Genomic DNA, 7,500 nt, shown 5'->3' on the forward strand with positions numbered 1-7,500 from the left:
TACATATCTACATATATACAGACATACGCACATACATTTATTTGGTTGGGAGGGGGGTGCCCCCCACTCCCCAGGCCGCCAGCCCGGCCCCCACCAGGCCACTACGGGATCTCGTCCTCCACCAATACAACTGTGAATAGGGAGGGAGAACCACTACCCAACCCCCCTGGAGGTGCTACGCCCGAGCTAGCGTGCCCCCCCGTACTCCAGCCGCACTCGCCCCGGAACATGGCAGGACCACAGCGGGAGGTTCTGGGGGGAGCCCCCCCCCCCCCCCCCCCTCCACCCTGTGGGGTGTTGGGTGCATGTGGATGTGTGTGTTTGTGTTTTGAAGAGGTGGTGCAATGTGTGTGTCTAGGGTGCGGTTTAAAATTGAGGGGTAGCGGGGACCCGGTCGTTCTACCGCTGCCCAGCGGCAGAACCCCGAAAGCCAGCTGATCCCCTCAAGACCCTGCGTGACTAAGTGTAGTTAAAATTGTGGGCGGCGCAAAGTCGGGGGAGGGGCAGACCACAGTTAAGTGGCCTGGACCCCCCACCCTAGGCCCCGTCCACTGGCCCCTATTGTTGAATGAGGTATGGTGAGGTAAGGTAGGAGGGGCTGAGAGGGAGAAGGTCCCCCCGTCGCTAGGACTTAGCCCAGCTGGACCCCCCGCGCCACCCCGCCCCACCCCGAAGTGGCCGGCCTGGAACACGGGGACCAACACCCACTCCGACAAGGCACCACAAGAGGACCCGGACAGGAAGCCCCCCCACCCCACCCGACGGCCGAAGAGCAGAGTCTAAGACCCGCATGGCCCAGCATGAGCCCGGCCGGAGGCCAGCGGCTAGGGAGCGTAAACCCCCCCCCCACACACTCACATACTCTCATACACATACACACACCCATACTTATATATATATTACACCCCCCCACACGCACATACACCTACGCTCACATTCACCGTCCCCCCACACACAGAAACACACGTAGACACTTACACACACCTACCCATACAGACCAATCCAAACTCGTATCCCCCCCCCCACACACACACACACACCCACACACACCCACACACACACATCCCCGGCCCCTGTCCCATAAACCCCCCCCCCGTCACGGCTGTTGTCCATCAGCCGTGGACTTGATGGACAACATGCTGGAGCTGAGACTCCTCCCTCCAGCCGGCCCAGATTTGACGGCCGGGGACACAGGACCTCCGTTGAGCGCGGCTAACGGTTCCCCCATCTCATCTTTTGGCAGTAGGTCAGCGACTGTATGTTTCCACGCACACCAGCTTAAGTTGGACTTTGTGATCGCCTCCATTACTGTTCCCCTTATCGGTGCTGATTTTCTCTTTGCTCATGATTTGCTGGTTGATGTCGAGAACCGCCGGTTGATCGATGCAGTGTCATTTGATACCTTTCTGTGTGAGACCGGGGGACCTGGGCCGTTAGCCCGCGTTCATTTTGTAGCATCAGAGAATGTGTTTCAGCATTTGTTGGGGGAGTATCCGTCTTTGACCAAGCCTGTATTTTCCACCACGGTGACAAAGCACGGCGTCGAGCATTTCATTGCTCCCACAGGCCCGCCAGTTTTTGCGCGCGCACGTCGCTTAGACGCGGAGAAGCTAGCTATAGCTAAAGAGGAGTTTGCCAATATGGAGCGTTTGGGCATCGTGAGGCGTTCTTACAGCCCGTGGGCCTCAACGCTTCACATGGTGCCGAAGGCAGACGGGTCATGGCGGCCATGTGGAGATTTTCGCCGCCTTAACAATATCACTGTGTGCGATCGCTATCCTGTTCCGCATATTCAAGACTTTTCTGTGCATTTGGCACGTCTGTGTTTTCTAAAGTGGACCTGGTGCGCGGTTATCATCAGGTTCCTGTGTGTGCAGACGATTTACCAAAGATTACCCTGTTCGGGCTTTTTGAGTTCCTGCGCATGCCTTTTGGCCTTAAAGGGGCAGCGCAGACTTTTCAGAGGTTGATGAACTCGGTGCTGCGCGACCTCGCTTTCGTTTTTGTTTACCTGGACGACATCTTGGTGGCTAGTTCTTCAGTTGAGGAGCATTTGTCACACCTAAAGCAAGTTTTTCAGCGCCTTGAGGAACATGGCGTTATTGTCAATCCTGCTAAGTGCCAGTTTGGTCTGCCTGTGATTGACTTTTTGGGTCATCGTATTTCAACTCAGGGTGCCATTCCGTTGCCTTCTAAGGTGCAGGCGGTGACAGATTTCCCTCGTCCGGCCTCGGTTAAGGCCCTGCAGGAGTTTTTCGGCATGATTCATTTCTACAACCTTTCATATTGAGATTACAACTATATACCAAATAAATGTTTTATCAGCTCTATCAATTACAATGGTCAAATTGTCTCAGTGGGCACAATGGCTACAGACAGAAAATCGTGGGTTCAAATCCACCTGGAGGTGTTTGTGGAATTAACTTGTGTGTGCATGTGTTTCCTCAGGGTTCTCTGGTTTTCTTCCACAGTCCAATAAAATGCATGTTAATGGTAATACTAAACTGACTCTCTGTGTATGTCCCGTGGTAGACGTGTTCTGTTTCTTTTGAAACATATTTTCATTGACGTCCAGACAAGACGTCAATATAATGTCCAAGAAAGACGTCTCAAAAAACTTTCATTCTGGCTCTTCTGAGGATGTCTTCTGGATGTCTAGAGACATCGTCTTTAGTCGTGTTCTGGACCTACATGTTGACACATAGAACAGTGGCTGTGTATAACACATTGGTTACTGTGGAACTGTGCTGTGTATTCATCAACAACATCTCACATGTTGGAAGATAAACAAGAGCACGGAGCAACATTTTATCAAACATAATTTATTTATGAAAAAAAGCATTAATCAGAATAAATTGGTTATTTATCAAATAATAATGACATTGGGCCACCACCAGCTAAACTGGAAATAGGTAATACCAAAAAAAGTGTTATTTAAATTGATTAATATTTCTCTTTAGGTAAAACAATCTTGAATAACAGGGAAGGTGTGAGATTTGAGTGCAGGCTGTTTGAAACCAGTGAATTCAGGCCCAGGACCGCTTGACCCCGTCAGCTAGAAAGGGTATGTACTGGGTTTCAGAAGATGGCAGTGCCTCGAGGTCAGTGGGGACGCACACTGGGTGGATGTCTGTGACCCCCCCTCCCTCCACGAGTTCCTTGTGAAGATCGTGTGATAATCGCGGGAGACCTTCTCATACAAATGCATCTCCTTGTTTCTGCTGTGGTAAAGCGCGAGCCTCAGCAGAGCGTTGCTCGGTCTTTGACTCGAAGCCTGAATAAGGTTCTTCTGGTACAGACATGGTCTGTTTACCTGAAGTGTCTGTATTCTCTGGTTGAGTCATCGGAGCCTGCACAACCATGTCACCTTCAGTGCTCGGTTTTGTACCATGAAGAACCTGTTCAAGGTTAACATGGTGAGTGCTGGTGATGGTTTTGGTTGTGGAAATGAGGAGAGTTGTTTCATGCGTGTCGTCGCTGGTGAGGGACGAAGGCAGATTGTCAATGAGATGAGAATTAGTTCAAGATTGTGGAATGAACTGTCAGTTAACATCTCTAAAGGTGGAAATGCGGTCACTTTTATCTGACCATGTGTCAGATTTTGGACCCCTGGGTTGGCTGAACGATTGTTTAGCTCAAGAAGAGCTGTGTCACAGAGCTGTGTCGAGATCTGGATGGTGAGTCGAGGAGGCGCGTGAACCAAGGAATTTGGTTAAGGTCTGAAAGTGACTGTGCTAAAAGTGAGCGGTGGCTCGGACCCTCGAGCAGGTTGGTGTCTGTGGCAGATCTCTCTGACCAGGCCGACAAAGGTGCCTCCGGAAACCAGGATCCATTCATGTGTGAACCCCCACAGTGTGTTGGGCATGCAAACTCACATCCTTCAGTGACAAGAGTAAAGAGTGGTGTGCTTGAGATGGGTCTTGGATCATGGCCTGCAGAAATTGCCAGCTGTCAGGGAGCCTTGAGGTGGATCAGCTGGGGTCGGACTTTGGAAGAGACGCATGCAGTCCAATAGGCTGAGGACCTCTGAAATGGATTGCAGTGACTCTGCTGTTAGAAGCTGGGTGGCCGAGTTCTGAGCCAATGGGCGGACGACTTGGGACCAAAGGCGCCGTTTGGTGGCAGCGAGTCGGTCTAGGATGTCCTGACCAATAAGCTTGTATATCGTCCTCCCAAATTCAACAAGGACTTTATTCGTGATTTCTCGGAGTTTGTGGCTGAAATAGCTGTGAAGTACACCAACTTTCTAGTTGTTGGTGATTTTAATATACACGTGTGCTGTCCCTCGAAACCTTTGGTCCATGACTTTTTAAACATTCTGGATTCGTTTGGCCTTTCACAGCTGGTAAATCTCCCTACCCATGAAAAGGGTCATATATTGAACCTTGTACTGTATTGTGGCTTGAACGTGAATCTGAAAGAGATCTGTGACGCAGGCATATCAGATCATTTCCCTGTGCTTTTTACTCTCTCGTTGTCCTGCTCCACAAACAAACCGCTTCTCCCAGCGCGTAAATTACGTGCTTTAAACGCATCCACACCGTCAATGTTTTCCACTGCTTTTGATGCGGCCAATATAAGCAACAAAATCCTCTCAGCCGAAAATGTGGATATTACTGGACTGGTTATCATGTTTGACACTTTGTGCACAGACATTCTTGATTCTGTTGCTCCACTTAGGCCCACAAGTAGGCGTGGGAAACCTGCGGAGCCTTGGCTGAATGACGCCACTCGTGCGCTTAGACGTGACTGTCGTAAAGCTGAGAGACAATACAAAAAAGACAATCTTCATGTCTCCCTTGGCATTCTGAGAGATTGCCTTTCTAAATATCAGAGTGCTGTGAAGACTGCAAAAGCTCAGCATCTGTCTAACATTGTGTCTAACAATAGTCACAAACCCCAGGTTCTTTTTAAAGTTTTGAATTGGATTATTAATCCTTTGGAACCCACTGCTGTTGTCCCGTGTGCATCTTTGTGTGAAGATTTCTGTAAGTTTTTCACTGACAAAATTTTAAACTTGCGGTCAACTTTGTCTCCTCCAGCCACAGCTCCTAGTGTTACACCTGTGTGCTCTGCAATCTTCTGTGATTTTGATTGTGTTCTTCTGTCTGATCTGTCTAAAATTGTTGACAGTTTAAAATCCTCAGCTTGTCCCCTAGATTGCATTCCAGCTGGACTTCTAAAAGCTACTTTTGATTCTATTGGGACTTGTATTGTACATTTGATAAATGTCTCTCTGATGTCAGGCTGTGCCCACTGCTTTTAAACAAGCTGTAGTACAACCACTTTTAAAAAATCGCAACATAGATCCTTCTGTTTTATCTAATTATAGGCCTATCTCAAAGCTGCCATTTTTATCAAAAATCTTAGAAAAAGTGGTGTATGCTCAATTACAGTTGCACCTTCAATTGTTTAATATTGGTGAAAAATTCCAGTCTGGCTTCAAATCGTTGCACAGCACTGAAACAGCTCTTTTAAAAGTCTTTAACGACCTTCTTTTAATAACCGACTCCGGCAGCTCAGCTGTTCTTGTGCTGTTAGATTTAACTGCAGCCTTCGACACTGTCGACCACAAGATTTTGATTTCCCGTCTTGAGTCTTGTGTGGGATTACGAGGTACAGTGCTCAACTGGTTTAAATCATATTTGACAGATCGGTCTTTCATTGTAAATATTGATTCTTTTAGTTCAAAAAGGGCCCCCTTGTCTTGCGGTGTGCCTCAAGGCTCAATTCTAGGACCCATTCTTTTTGCGCTGTACTTGCTGCCTTTGGGTTCCATATTTAAAAAATATGGCATTCAATTTCATTGCTTTGCAGATGACATACAAATGTATCTTCCCCTCAATGTGAACTCACCAAACATTTTGCATCAATGTCTTCAGGAAGTGAAGGACTGGATGTCCCTTAATTTTCTAAATTTGAACGAGGACAAAACAGAGATTGTTGTTTTTGGCGACCTCAATCTCTGTAAACATGCTCTTGGCCCACTTGAGTCTCGTTCTCAGTCCTGTGGCAAAGCTCTTGGTGTTTTTATTGATAGCTCTTTTAAGCTGGAAAAGCAGCTGAGCGCAGTGGTTAGAGCTAGCTTTTTTCATCTTAGGCTTCTTGGGAAGGTGAAGCGATACTTGCCCCCTAACCAATTCGAAACGGTCGTCCTTGCCCTTGTAACCAGTCGCCTGGACGACTGTAACTCACTTTATTTTGGCCGGAGCCAGTCCTCGATTCAGCGCCTTCAGATGGTACAACATGCAGCTGCACGACTGCTCTCAGGAGCATCACGATATGATCACATCACTCCTGTGCTGGCATCTCTTCATTGGCTACCTGTTGAATTTAGAATACATTTTAAAATCCTCTTGTTTGTTTTTAAATGTCTAAATGGATTAGCTCCTCCTTATTTGTCAGAGTTGATTTCCTTGCACACTCCTGTCCGAGCTCTGAGGTCCGCTGAACACCATCTTCTAGACTATCCCAGGCCTTACGCCTTACGTAAGAGCAGAGGGGACCGAGCCTTCGCTGTAGCCGGCCCTAAATTGTGGAATTCTCTCCCTTTACATACAAGAACTGCAACATCTTTGGAGAGTTTCAAGCGCTCGCTGAAGACTCACTTTTTTGCACTGGCCTTCGGCACGAGCTGAGCTGAGCATTTTTCTCATGTTGATTTTATTTTTTCTATTTGTATTAAATATTGTTTTATTTTATGGTTCTGTACAGTACTTTGGGGCAGTGGCTGCTGTTTGTAAATGCGCTCTATAAATAAATTTGACCTTGACCTTGAGAGCAGCTGATGAACATATTCAGAAACACAATAAGTTTTACTAACATTCTGAAACGTCCTGCTGCAGCAGCAGAGTCACAACTTCTCCTTCTGTCACATTCTGCTTCTTATTGGTTTGGTTGAACTGAGTTTCTCCATCATGTAGTGACAGATAGAATGTAAACAATGGCACATGGCACGAGGACAGGAAGTACTTCCTCCTCTTCCCAAGACGGGCATGTGGGCGGAGCCAGTCCAGCTCCATGAAAACCAGCAGATTCTGAATGAGGCTCAATGATCAAATATTCAACTGCCTGGAAATCAAGGACAAGCTGGATTTGGGGCAAAAAACCTTGACTACAATGTTTGTGGACCAACAGGAACCATGTGGAAGAGTTGAAAGGTTGTGTGATATGACTCTTTTAATGTTCTTCTCTCCTCATATTTTTGACATTCCATCATGACGTGCTCTACTGTCTCAAACATCCCACACTGTTCACATTTCATGTTTTCCTATCTTATTAAGTGGTCCATCTAATCCAGTATGTCCAGTCCTTAATCTTGTCATGATCGTCTTTTCCTTCCAGAAGGAAGCTGAAGAGCCGACCAGGGGACCTTTTTCAGCCTTTCTCTGAAAGTGAACCTCATTCTGATGATGTGAGTATTTGATATGTGGCATAAAGCTGTGAGCATCATGAATCTGCTCTGATTTAAATCTCTCTCCCTTGTTTTATGCAACTCTT

General features: G+C 47.3%; 1 protein-coding gene across 1 annotated transcript in view; it reads right to left on the minus strand.

The window, feature by feature from the left end:
- LOC308145356 (GTPase IMAP family member 8-like) overlaps window positions 1-7,500 on the minus strand; it is a gene marked incomplete at both ends in the record, with an annotated part of 53,464 nt that overhangs the window by 27,782 nt on the left and 18,182 nt on the right. The gene's annotated exons all lie outside the window — the stretch shown is intronic.

The sequence above is a fragment of the Blennius ocellaris genome (assembly GCF_963422515.1).
Source record: "Blennius ocellaris genome assembly, chromosome: 3".
NCBI lineage: Eukaryota > Metazoa > Chordata > Actinopteri > Blenniiformes > Blenniidae > Blennius > Blennius ocellaris.